General features: G+C 43.5%; 1 long non-coding RNA gene across 1 annotated transcript; it reads left to right on the top strand.

The window, feature by feature from the left end:
- The first annotated feature begins 4,905 nt into the window (after nucleotides 1–4,905).
- Nucleotides 4,906–13,087, top strand: LOC308570340. The gene is made up of 2 exons (XR_014001142.1): nucleotides 4,906–4,937; nucleotides 11,454–13,087. It is a non-coding gene; the product is annotated as an uncharacterized lncRNA (long non-coding RNA).
- Nucleotides 13,088–13,531: the final 444 nt, after the last annotated feature.

Genomic DNA, 13,531 nt, shown 5'->3' on the forward strand with positions numbered 1-13,531 from the left:
ACACTATCAGGAGCTCATCCTACACTCGAGTAGGACCCTGGTAGAGACACATTCCCCACTGGCATGTTCTCTCCCTCCTGGTCGTTCGTTCGGGAGCTTCAAAAGTTTTCTTCAGCCTGAACATCACAGCGACCAATGCCAACAGACATTGGGACATATTATTTACAGTTTTTAAAATGATATTGAATGCACAGTGAAATCCCACGAAGCCCTTCTAAGTTCTGTGGGACATACTCTCTACTAAAGGAGTGCCTCAGCTCCCCCCCATTGGCCATCTCTTGGGGGCCAAATGCTAACACTGGGAGAGGCCAAAGTCAGCCCAGAGCAGGACCAGAGCTGCTTCCCCCTTTTAAGAATCTCAGCGGAGGAAGACAGAGAGATGGCAAGTGGTGGTAGTGATCTTGAGAGAGAGAGAGAACAAATATGCTGTTTCCTTCCATGCCACCTGCACCAAACGAGGCTTGCAGCTCTGGCATCACAGGCTGCCAACCTCTGCTCCAGGACGTAGTTTTAGGATTGCAGCCTAATCAATGTCTTCTTTTTTATTTTGAAATAAATCAGAGAGGGGGCACAACCCACACCATCAATGTGCAGCTTTGTGCATGAAAAGATCTCAGTGTAGTATCTTTTTTAACTTCCATCCCTCTCCTCAGCCCTGCACACTGCGCTGGAGGCGGGCACGGACTCTGGTTTCTGCCGCTCAAGGCGGGCACCTCTCCTTGCTTCACCAGTGGGCTAGGCCAATACAAAAACATACAGGCTGTGTACACACCATATGTTTAAAGTGCATGATCATGTCAGGAGTTCAGCCTACACTCAAGTAGGACCCTGGCAGAGACACATGCCCAACTGGCATGTTCCCTCCCTCCTGGTTGATCATTTGGGAGCTTCATAAGCTTTTTTGAGCCCGAATATCACAGCGACTGATGCCAACCGACACCAGCACACTTAGGGATCTGCAGAGTTTGCGCATCATGCATAACAGACCTCAGTAACTCAGCATTTTGGCTAATCTACTTTATTTACATATAAACACACACGGAGCACTGCAAACTGGCTCCCTTTCTCTCTAGCATCAGACAGCAAAGAGAAAAAGAACAAAGGACAATAGTCCCACTTCACGGAACACAGTAACACAAACGTCCTGTCTCCGTTACTTCCCACTCTGTGGTGTCAAAACATATACAGTCATATGATAGACAACAATCCCATGACTGCAATCACGGAGCAGGAATTCTAACAAACACATCCTAAGGCAATCGGGTGAGTACAGGGGGCATCTGATTTGGGTGACTGGTGTTAAAAGGTTTCCTAACTGTAAGGCAGAAGGGTAATGGGACAATTTATCCAAAGATGTTGCGAAGTTTTTTCTGTCTTGGGAAGTAGCTTCGCTCCCCAAACCCCTTTAATATTTGGAAAATAGTTCTGCACAAAGTTTGGCTCTGGTGCTTCTATTCAGAGAGTGTTGGATTCAGAAATCCTTTGAGCAGCCTTAAAAGTCTTTGAAGCTCTGACTAGGCTAGGGCAGAGGAAGGAGAAATTCATATGATAAATATACTGGGGAGTAGCGCTTTCTAAAAGCCTGCTATAAACTTAATCCATTGTTACACGTATTTTATTAACCCACTTGAGTGGACACCACAATGAGGATGAGGGTAAAATTTGGACTAAATCCCCCACAGAAGCCACAGCTTCATGCGCAATGCTCCTCTAATGTACTTCTGGAACAGTTTTGCTCCCCGATGATTTATATTTGTTTACTTTTCAAATCCCTAAGCCTGACATACTGTAAAAAGGATAGGTCCATAACTAATAAGAGCCGTATGTTTGTCTAGCATTCGTTGCCTGTGCCTTTTGTTCTGCTGTGCTAATGTGCCGTGTCTCCAGCCTATCCGTAGACAATAACCCATAATGCAATTTGGACTTGGATTCATTAAACATGATTAGCACAGCATACTAATGAAAATCCAAAATTAGCTTGTGGAATAGAACACCAGACGACCTTCCCAACCCATTCAGAGCAGCTCACCTTCGACGTAGCAGAGCTTTGCTCAACGGTAGATGCTTTCTGCATTCGTCTATCTTGCAGAGAGAAATGTTCACAAGTTAAATAAAACATTCTGGAACACTCCATATGCCCTTTTAATTCCCCCTACCTATTCCCTTTATTTTGTGTTTATTTTGCAACAAACATTTTGTTGCAGAAATAATACTCAGATTTAGATCCTGCTTATTTTTACTGGCGATTGACAAAATCATTATCCAGTCCCTTCCAATGATCCCCTGGGACTTGGATTGCATGGACAAGTCGAAAGCAGGGCTCCGTTGCACACCAAGTCCTACACTCCATTTTTGTGCCAATGACACACTTTGAAGATGTTGGTTTGCATTTCAGTTCCATGCCTGTCCCCTCTCTAATGAAAAAGTGCTACCGTCACATTTGCTATGAATGCAGGAAGGTGATTCCATTTCCCCACCCCCACCCCAAAATTATATCTCACAAACATGGATTTTATAGAGCATCCTCAGAGTGTCAACACTGATGGTGGCATAGAAATTCTCTCCCTTTAACGACACAAATCTGTCAATTAGTTGCACACAGCAATTACCGGCCCCTTTCTTTAATATTTGTGAAGACTCCAACCTTTCCAAGGATGATAAATGACTCCGTAAAGTATGCAGTGCAGGGATTTGCTAAATGTGCACTTTTCCTCTCTCCTTTTATATATTTTTTATAATAATCCCCCCCCCCCCAGTTATTTTGCGCAATCAATAGAGAAAAGACATCCTTTTTTGAAAAAAAGAAAAAAGCACAGAGGAATAGTTTAAATGAAAATAAAGTGCCTTCTCATTCAGTAAATGGTCAGAGCAAGGAGACATTCTTACACTTGGGCTAATTAACGGAAGAGCTAACATTGTTAGCCAAATTAGGAACTAAACCTCATTTTAATTGTTTTGAAACTGAACAAAAAAGAATGAAAAGGAAAGCACTAGTATATTCCAAATATGACCTTTGAGAATTCCAGCTTCATTAGCATTTCAAACAGCACAGCACAAATTAAGATGGGAGATGTTCTGGAAGTGAGCTTTACATGGTACACAATTAAAGAGTTGCAAACACTTGTTCCTTTGTCTCTATTAATTGTGGAATAGTATGTAAGTAGTGGTTTTACCCCAGTCACTATTATTCAGGGTAGTATCCTTCAGCCTATTTATGAGTTTCTTTTGGAATGCCTTGAAGAAAGAGTCCTGTTCACATTCAATTTCACATTTCCTTACCCCAATAATTCAATGTTTCCCTGTTACTCTTCCTCTTTCCTCTTCAGTGTCCTCACTGAGGTAGCCCAAATTCTCATGGCTCACCTTCCACCTAGTCATTTTGGCACATTGGCACCCTATTTATAAAATTATACAATTCCAAAATACAGTCACACTTTCACTTTTGCAAGATTGAATATACTGCCTTCGGCTGTACTTGAGGGTCAATTTCAAAAAATTCCACTGGCAAAACAGTTATGTCCATGTGGAAATGGCAGAAAAAGGTAAAAGACCCCTGGACAGGTAAGAGGCGACTATGGGGTTGCAGCGCTCATCTAGCTTTCAGGCTGAGGGAGTCGTCGTTTGTCCACAGACAGCTTTCCGGGTCATGTAGCCAGCATGACTAAACCACTTCTGGCTCAACAGAACACCGTGACGGAACCCAGGGTGCACAGAAATGCTATTTACCTTCCCACCACAGCGGTACCTATTTATCTACTTGCACTGGCGTGCTTTCAAACTGCTAGCTTGGCAGGAGCTGGGGCAGAGCAACGGGAGCTCACCCCGTCACAGGGATTCGAACAGCCGACCTTCTGATCAGCAAGCCCAAGAGGCTCAGTGGTTTAGACCACAGCACCACCCGCATCCCTAGGGAGATGGCAGTATTGAGTCAGTGGTTTGTGAGCTTCTGGCTTGCACTCTTTATAAAGATATGAGGAGTGAGGTTATTACCCTTCTACTATTGTCCTTGCCGGGTTGCTCAACCATTGCTACTGTGTCCTTTCTTCTAACAGATCAAGACAATCAGGTGACAGCAAAAACTGCCAAAAAAAAATTATAAATCGCAGGGGCAATTAGAATAAGATCTATTATTTGATTATTGATGTACACCTCCAAAATGTATTTTGTATAGTTAAGTTCTTACCGCTATCTTCAGTACATTTTATTTTATTTTATTGCTATGGCTAGTGGCTGTTGCAAATAAAGATTTTTCTGATCTGATCCGAAGGGGTCCTAGGGGTCATCTAGTCCAACCCCCTGCAGTGCTAGAATCTCAACTAAAGCATCCATGAAAGAGGGACATCCAGCTTCTGCTTAAAAAGCTCCAAGGAAGGAGAGTCCATAACTGAGGTTCTTCCTGCTCAACATTTCCATTTGGAATTCTAAATATCAATCTGTGGTGTAAAGGAAGGAAGCCATTTTAAAAAACAAAATCCTATACTTACCTCCTCAGAAGTCAGCCCCACTGAATTCAGTGTTGCTGACCCCCACACCCCACGCCAGGTAACTGTGTACAACCGTCACTTGCAGCCTGATTCAGAAATCTTATACAAATTTTCCTGGAAGTAAGTCCTGCTCATATTATTCATAGGACTGCAGTGTTCATCAGAGAGAGAGAGAGAGAGAGAGAGAGAGAGAGAGAGAGAGAGAGAGAGAGAGAGAGAGAGAATTTTCACCTAACCTAGAGTTTGGGAAGAATTAGCAGATAGGTAAATTTACCTCGGATTTCTACTCTTACTTTGCAGCATAAGCCATTGCAGTGATTCCCACAATCATAGAGGTGGTGTGTAGGAAAGAGAAGTTGAGCATTCTAAAGTGATTGTTATCAAACTGTAATTCACCCTTAGAAGCAGCTTCCACGCACGTGGCTGATGATTGGACAGTCAACAATGAAGTTGGTGAGCACATGAGTGGCAGGGAGAGCAATGAGATCCCTTGGCTATGGCATGATTTTTCTCTTTGTCACAGACAATGTGCTCTGGGATTAAGAAAATAATTACAGTGGGGCCTCGAGACTTAGTAAACAGTAATAGCCCAAGGATGAATCAGATTTGCTGATCCCAGCCAAGAATGACAATTAAGAAATAATATTTCCTCCCATTACCCCCTTACTGTTCATCAGTGTTGAAAAGTCAATTTAGACTTCACCACCTCTAGGTTGGTCAATGTGCGTCAGAGCAAGCAAGCAAGTATATAAACTGTCGATCACGCTACGCTTCCATTTCCCTGTTGTTTTTCTAGTGGGCCTAGTGAGATTAGAGCCAGTTGGAAACATAAAGCAAATTATTTCCTTTGCTTTGAAGTCTCAAACTACGCGTATCAGGAGCCAGATAAATGTTAACTCTTCCTCAACAGCTAAAGAGGCACGTGCTGTCTCCACTGTAAAAGGTGGCATGTGTATGAATCACAAGTGGGAAGAGTACATCATCATAATAATATTATAATAATAGTTTATCAAACCCACTAGACTCAATTACACTGTGGAAAAAAATCAATAGGGCAGTGCGTTCTGCAACCACTCGCATGGGAGGTCGGGTCGTGAAACACCCCAACATTAAAGTTTACATGCAGGAGCTATTTCGGCCGGATGGCGTGCACCTATCGGACCTTGGTAACGAGCGTTGGCTAAGCGACATCAGGCATGGCCTGATGGACTGGTTGGAGGATGGCAAAGGCGTTTTTCAGATGTAGGTAGTCTTGGCGGCAAGACCGCAATCTTTGCGGTCTCGGGTGGCGGTATCAGGCCTTGGGCGGAATCCTTTTGTCCATCTTCCTCTTGCGGCGGCGATACCAGGGTTCCCCGTTAAAGGGGTTTTCTGAAGGGAGGCTTTGGCCGTACACCGAAAGGTCGTCATTGCTCTCTCCTGCGGCGGCGGCGTAACGGGGGCGGCTATCTCTGCTTGAACTTATGTTCTCCAGAGCCGGCCCATCCCCCCCACACACACACTGGATAACCCTGATGCTCCCTAGGTCCCCGGCTGGGGACCGGGGAGGGAGAACGCCCAATGCCTGAGCCAAGGTCACCCACATTTGAAATTTAATAAAGTTGTGGCCAATTTAATCCCATAGCACGTTGTCTTGAGTCGTTATTCCACATGACGGGGGGACCGTGCAGGATCTGGGGACTCCGCCTGTCCGCGCAATAGCCCAAGGATGAATCAGATTTGCTGATCCCAGCCGAGAATGACAATTAAGAAGTAATATTTCCTCCCATTACCCCCTTACTGTTCATCAGTGTTGAAAAGTCAATTTAGACTTCACCACCTCTAGGTTGGTCAATGTGCGTCAGAGCAAGCAAGCAAGTATATAAACTGTCGATCACGCTACGCTTCCATTTCCCTGTTGTTTTTCTAGTGGGCCTAGTGAGATTAGAGCCAGTTGGAAACATAAAGCAAATTATTTCCTTTGCTTTGAAGTCTCAAACTACGCGTATCAGGAGCCAGATAAATGTTAACTCTTCCTCAACAGCTAAAGAGGCACGTGCTGTCTCCACTGTAAAAGGTGGCATGTGTATGAATCACAAGTGGGAAGAGTACATCATCATAATAATATTATAATAATAATAGTTTATTATTTATACCCCGCCCATCTGACTGGGTTTCCCCAGCCACTCTGGGCAGCTCCTAACAGAATACAGTGGTACCTCAGGTTACATACGCTTCAGGTTATATACGCTTCAGGTTACAGAGTCCACTAACTCAGAAATATTACCTCAGGTTAAGAATTTTGCTTCAGGATGAGAACAGAAATTGTGCTCCGGCGGCGCAGCAGCAGTGGGAGGCCCCATTAGCTAAAGTGGTGCTTCAGGTTAAGAACAGTTTCAGGTTAAGTACAGACCTCCAGAATGAATTAAGTACTTAACCTGAGGTACCACTGTATTAAAAACACGGTAAAACATCAAACATTAAAAACTTCCCTAAACAGGGCCGCCTTCAGATGTCTTCTAAAAGTCAGATAGTTGTTTATCTCCTTGACATCTGATGGGAGGGCATTCCATAGGGTGGGTGCCACTACCGAGAAGGCCCTCTGCCTGCATACCCCCTAATCTAGCCCAGCAAATGCTGAATCATTTGCAACAGCTGGCAGGTGACCGTTATTGACGCTCAATACCAGAGGTGCCCAATGGAGTGATCTCCAATTGTCATCAAACCATAATCACCCCTGACCACCAGTTGTGCTTTCTGGAACCTATGAGACTTGCAGTTCAGCAACATTTTGAGAGCACCATGATGGTCGTCTGTTCCTTAGGCACAGCCATACAGGGCTGAGATACAAGTACTGGGGGGAGGTGTTTAAAAAAAGGAGGTGCCAGTTCCCTGATCTCGATAAAGGTGGCAAAATGCCTGCCACAGACCACATATCAAGAGACAACACTAGTCTGTACCAGTAAGTACTGTGAGGGGGGAGGAAAATCCCTGTAAATCCCTGTTCATTTCTAAGCTAGCCACCACCAGCTCACAGATAACAGTGTTTCAAATCTCCTCGACAATAATTCTGCCACTCACTTTCTGGTCTCGCACCTAGATCCCTCCCACTTTGTACAGAAGCTGTACAAACCATAACCATTTTCACAAGTGACACTTAAATCAGCCCCTGAGTTCCTAGTATCTGTCGGGCAAATGAAAAAACCTGCATTGATTAGAATGTACATTCAGTTTTTAAAGTGCCTCTTCTCCACTGTCTATTTACAATATTCCATTTATTTCTATCTTACTCAATTCACAAGCAATGCATTCCGGTCTAAAAGGGGTCCTTCATCTTTCTTGTACAAAGCCTCCTTTATATTCCTCCAGAAGGAAGATATGGACCATTTTTCTTTTCCTCGAGGTCCTTCAGGGTGAAAGAGAAATATTAACTACACAGAGAAAACAACGTTTTATAGACAAGCTCCCCACTCCCTCCCCTGACCATTGCAATTTCCAAAACAAAATCAACATAAAAAAACAAGCGCCAAAAACTATAAACTATGTTTACACCCAAAATTTCGGTAAAAACAAATAAAACCATATTAAAAAAGGCTGATCATTTGTACAGTCAATAAAACATTTTCTTACTCTTGTTGCCAGGCATTCAAACTTAAGAACGGCTTTTGTGATATATTTCTGATCATCTTCTTATTCGTTGAACATAGAAACAGGTTTATCCAAAGACAACTAAAGTTGATTGAACCAAGTTTCCCTCTGAGCTTAATATAACTGGCAAAATGGCACATAGTGCTATTAGCCAGATCATTTACATCAACTGGAATTTACCCCTATATAAATGATTCTCATAAAATATCTTATTCAATCTCTCATAAAGAACTACAGGATTTATGGTACTTCTTGTCCGTGATAAAAGTGTGTGTCTGTTTGTATGTGACGTGTATACAGTGGTACCTTGGGTTACATACGCTTCAGGTTACATACGCTTCAGGTTACAGACTCCGCTAACCCAGAAATAGTGCTTCAGGTTAAGAACTTTGCTTCAGGATAAGAACAGAAATCGTGTTCCAGCGGCGCAGCGGCAGCAGGAGGCCCCATTAGCTAAAGTGGTGCTTCAGGTTAAGAACAGTTTCAGGTTAAGAACAGACCTCCAGAACGAATTAAGTACTTAACCGGAGGTACCACTGTATTGTTATGAGTTAGTTGAAGAAGGATTAGGCTGTATGCAGAAACCCTTTCAACCCCTGGATCCAGCGAATGTTAAAATATTGCCAAACTAGCTTCCTGATGAGGCTACATTTTAATATTTTAATGTTTCAATATTTTAATGTTGTATTTTAATTTTGTTTTTAAGTTGTAATCATTCAATTTGTTTTTATTATTGCTTGTTAGCCGCCCTGAGCCCAGCCTTGGCTGGGGAGGGCGGGGTATAAATAAAAATTATTATTATTATTATTATTATTATTGCCAGGGTAATGGGCCATTCAGGCAGTGGTTTTCAACCTTTTTGAGTCTTCAGCTCCCTTGACCAATCACATTCTTTCTGTGGCTCCCCTTTGGAAGCCACTCTAGTCCAGGATTTTCCTGTTCCGCGTTCCGCCCGCCCTTGGCACTATTTTTGGTGCGTGTATAAGTGGAAGCGCATGTGTCAACAGGAACCCAAGTAATGCTGCTACTCCGTGGAGGAAAGCTGATGCCCTCAGCATGACAGTTGCTGCCTGCCTTTCCCGAAATCAGTGCGCACAGGGTGGGAGGGAAGATGGAGAGGTCAAAACGAGATTGAGATCAGAAGCGGAAATATTTTGTTATGTCGGGGAAGGAAATTGAGAAACACAGAGCAGAGGATAAATGTGCAGGCATGGTCCTTTCCGCAACATTCTCCCTGTCTCCATAAAGCTGGGTGGCTGTTAAAGAGGATAAGATTTACCTTTGTGGGGAGAGGTAGAGAAGAAGAGGGGAAAGTTGAGGATAGAAGGAGAGAGAAACACAGGAGCCAATCCTCACTTTCAGTGTTATTTTCAAATCCCTCCTTATAGAGTACACAGACACAGACCATCAAGCTACTTTACAATTTTTGTGCATTTCTCAAGTCTTCTGTGTAAAACTAAGGGACTGTTAGTTGCTGAAGCTGGGGAGGATTTTTGTTTGTGCGTGAAAAGGGAGATTTTAAGGAGTCATGCAAAAGCATTTCCCCACTTTTTTTAACCTTTATTTCGGAAAGATGCAAGTTAAAGCTGCAGGCTCCCCTGAATGTTCCTCAGAGAGAAAGAGAGAGGGGAAATATATGCATTCTATATGTGTGCTATCCCTTAATATATTCTCTCTCTCCTGTGATCATGTTTTAGCTGCAGAACTGCATCACTTAATCTGGGAAAGTGCAGATTTCAAAGGATAGCTATGTTTTAGTCCATGTGCTGGTTTGGAAGGTGTGAATCAAACCATCAATTCTAGCATGTGGGGGGGGGCACATTATCTAAATTACATAGTTTAGTATTTGAGCGATCGGTATGAATAATTGTATTGTGAATTGGTATTGTTATAATGAGGCTATTGTTGGGTTGTAATTGAAAACTAATAAAATTTATTATTAAAAAAGAAAGAGAGAGAGAGAGGTAATGCAGGAAGATATGGACTGGAAGTTAATGAAAGGACAGCCTGACGGGGCTCCCCTGAACATTCGTCAAGTCACCCCAGGGCGTCGCAGCACACCGGCTGAAAACCAATGGTATATGGTTTATTTACACACACACACACACAGTGGATGCTCAGGTCGCGAATGTGATCCATGTGGGAGGCACGTTCACAACCCACAGCGTCCGCAACCTGCAGTGCCACGTCTGTGCATGTGCGGGTTGCGATTCGGTGCTTCTGTGCATGCACAAAGTGCGATTTAGCACTTCTGTGCATGCGCAAGCGCCGAAATCCGAAAGTAACCCATTCCAGTACTTCAGGGTTTTGGCGTGTCCGTAACCTGAAAACGCGCAACCTGAAGCATCTGTAACCCAAGGTATGACTGTATATACAATGTGAGCCTGGGAAGGAGGGGAAATCTAGCATTACACTCTTCCATGCCTGTTATGTTGGATTCAAACTGTTGGATTCAAACTGGTAAATGGTGTTTCCATGTGCTCTGGTTTCCATCACAGTGTTCTGTTGTGCCAGTAGTAGTTTAGTTATGCTGACCACATGACCCGGAAAGCTGTCTGTGGAGAAACACAGACTCCCTCGGCCTGAAAGCAAGATTTGCACCGCACCTCAAAGTCTCCTTTGACTGGACTTAACCATCCAGGGGTCCCTTACTTTTTTTTACCTTATCTGTACCCCACACTGTGCTGTGACCGCCTATAAAACAGCATAGGGGAGCCAGGTTAAGGTTGCAGCCACTGCTGCCTTTGTACATAAGCCATATTGTTTTGCAGAAAATTAACTTCTTCCTAACCTTTTTATGATGAGCTTCCCAAACTGTGAAGTCACAGCAGAATAATGCATTTGTTTTTCTCTTCACATGTGTGGCAACAAGCACACATGGTCTCCAAAGAGATCTGCTCTTTGACACGTGAAGCAACACTATTCCTAGACACCAAAGGGTCGAATTTTATAAACTTGTCTGAATCTCTCTGTTTGAGCACATTATTTTCATCTAGCATTTTTTCCCCTGCAGCATCCATCACCATAGCAACAAAACTCCCTCATCACATACCTACAGGGCATCTGAAATTAAGAGGCGGGGGGGGAGGATGTCTTCTTAAAAAGCTAAACAAAGCAATAAATGTCTGTATCTAGCAATTTAGGGATCTAAGAAAAAACATCCAGAGATGTTCACATCCCTAGCACAAATGCTAATCGGCAGTTGAGCGAGGCTTTTAATTCCCATTGGGCTGCAGCTACCCACATCTAAGAAAATCACTTTTGAAAATTCAGCATATGATACGTGCACTAAGAATGTGCTGTGTTATGATGCCATTTGTAAATCACATTCCAATTTGGCAGCTGGACATCCACAGAGTTCACCTGAGGACCGCAGGTAACAGCTGGAAGTGAGCAAAACATGATCTCATAGCAATGCCGCAAAAACCTATTGTGGAAAACAGATGCCAAAGAAACCATCAAGATCTAATGAAAACATTGGAGACGTCCTGGATGCTTTGAGAGACAAGATGAAAAAGTTTCATTTCCCAAAGACCAGTTGGTGGACTTTGCAGAAATTTGAATGTTTAAGCATGGAGCAGCACACGCAATCCTGATTACAAATTCATTGCTTTCCTTTTCAGCCAAGCATATCTGTTTGGTTGCTTTTCCTCGGATCTTCGCTTCCATCACTGTTAGACCAATTTATGAGTGCTCCACCCAGGCGTGCCTTGTCTTGACAGCTCTAGAAATGTTGCAGGCTGAAAGTGCTCCTGAAGATCCATTCATTACAGCCAGTGACAGCAAACTTTGGAGCTCCAAGCCAGAAAAATGAGTGTGCCTGTTTATTTTACCTGCATGCATTTTTCTCTGAGCTCATAAACTGAAGGACAGCCAATCCACTTGGCCACAGGTGATCTTCTCCCCCTGCCCTGTTATCCGCTTATCTGCAAGCTGCCTTGCCTAATTTTGTACACCTTGGTGTCAGAAGCGGCAAGAGAACATGCCAGCATACAGAAGGTGGCTGCAGATTATCAGACTGATGAAATAAAGAAACCTAAATGATATGATATGATCTAATCTAAAATAGGGTGCTCCGAGTACTTGTAAAGCAGTCACTCGACAAAAACAAATAACCCATCCTGATCCAAAGACCATTAATCACCGAGGAGAAAGGAGAAGTCGTTTCTCCTGCCAATTCTAGTGACGGTTCAGAGACACCCCAAATTCATCATTCTTTGGGAATAATTGGCTATGTCAGTGTCAAGCTGAAATTTTCCCCAAAACACCTGACACACAAGTGACCAGAAGCACCACTTTCTTCATTATCTCAGGATGATACATTTGTTCTGTTCATAGAGATAAGGCTCCCAAGAGGCTGCGGAGCTGAGAGTCTCAAACAATTCCTTACAATTGCCGTTAATAGAAGTGACATGTGTTTTCCCTTCCTCCCTGCCCCAGGAGTTCTTCCAAATTTCCTCTGAGCTGGTGCCTGAACAGCTGATGAAGAAGAAAGGTACATTGCAGCCTTACCTAATTTATTTTAGATGGCATCAATGGCCTTTGTTGTTGTTGTTGTTTTGCAAAGGTGTTTATGAAGTGTAACTCCACCGAGAGCGCCACAAACAGCAAGAAGACTATTAGCATGTGTGTGTGTGTGTGTGTTTGTCTACCAGATAGTTAATGATCTCTCAGCACATGCTTATCGTAACTGGAAACATATGTGGAGACTTGGGAGGCCCAACCCCCAGCTGTGGATTTAACACCCAGAGCTCCCAGCTCTATTTATTTTCCTTGCGTGTGTGCAACACACCAGACAGCAATTCGCATTCGAAAGCTCAGAGCAAAATCCTTTGTAGGGTGCAGGCATGCAACATCCTCACCTTTTCTTTCAACTAGCAGCAGACACGAAGTGAATGACCTGCGGTGTTCTGGGGATATTAAAGGGGCTGCAGGCAGAAAGGCCCATGGTAGAAAATAAATGCAGCCGTACAGTAGGAGGTGGATTGCTTTTGCTTCTTTAAAGTTTCACTCTAGAGAGATAGATGGTAAATGTAAATCCGAGGCAGCACTATTCATGCATGATCCCCTTGGCCTGGCTGGAAGATCAAAACCCTGTTTGAAAATTCCAAAATCTGGGGCAATTCGTGTGCTCATATAGTAGGGCTATACTGCCCCTGGATTAATTTGGCTAATCCTCAAGCCAGCCATCAGGCCTAACCTTTGAAAAGGTGTAAAATATTTCCCAGCTGGGTTTATGCTCTATTTGCACAAGCCTGTGCCTTTGCGAGTTAGCCAGTTAATGATGTGGAATGACTCGTTGGCCAGGCCAACTCGAATCCACACAACTTATCAGGTGAACTGCAACATGCCTTAGAAGGGACACAAACACCTGTGAATCAAACTCAGATGCCTTTTCAAAAATAGATACAGAAGCAGTC

The sequence above is a fragment of the Podarcis bocagei genome (assembly GCF_964188305.1).
Source record: "Podarcis bocagei genome assembly, chromosome: 12".
NCBI lineage: Eukaryota > Metazoa > Chordata > Lepidosauria > Squamata > Lacertidae > Podarcis > Podarcis bocagei.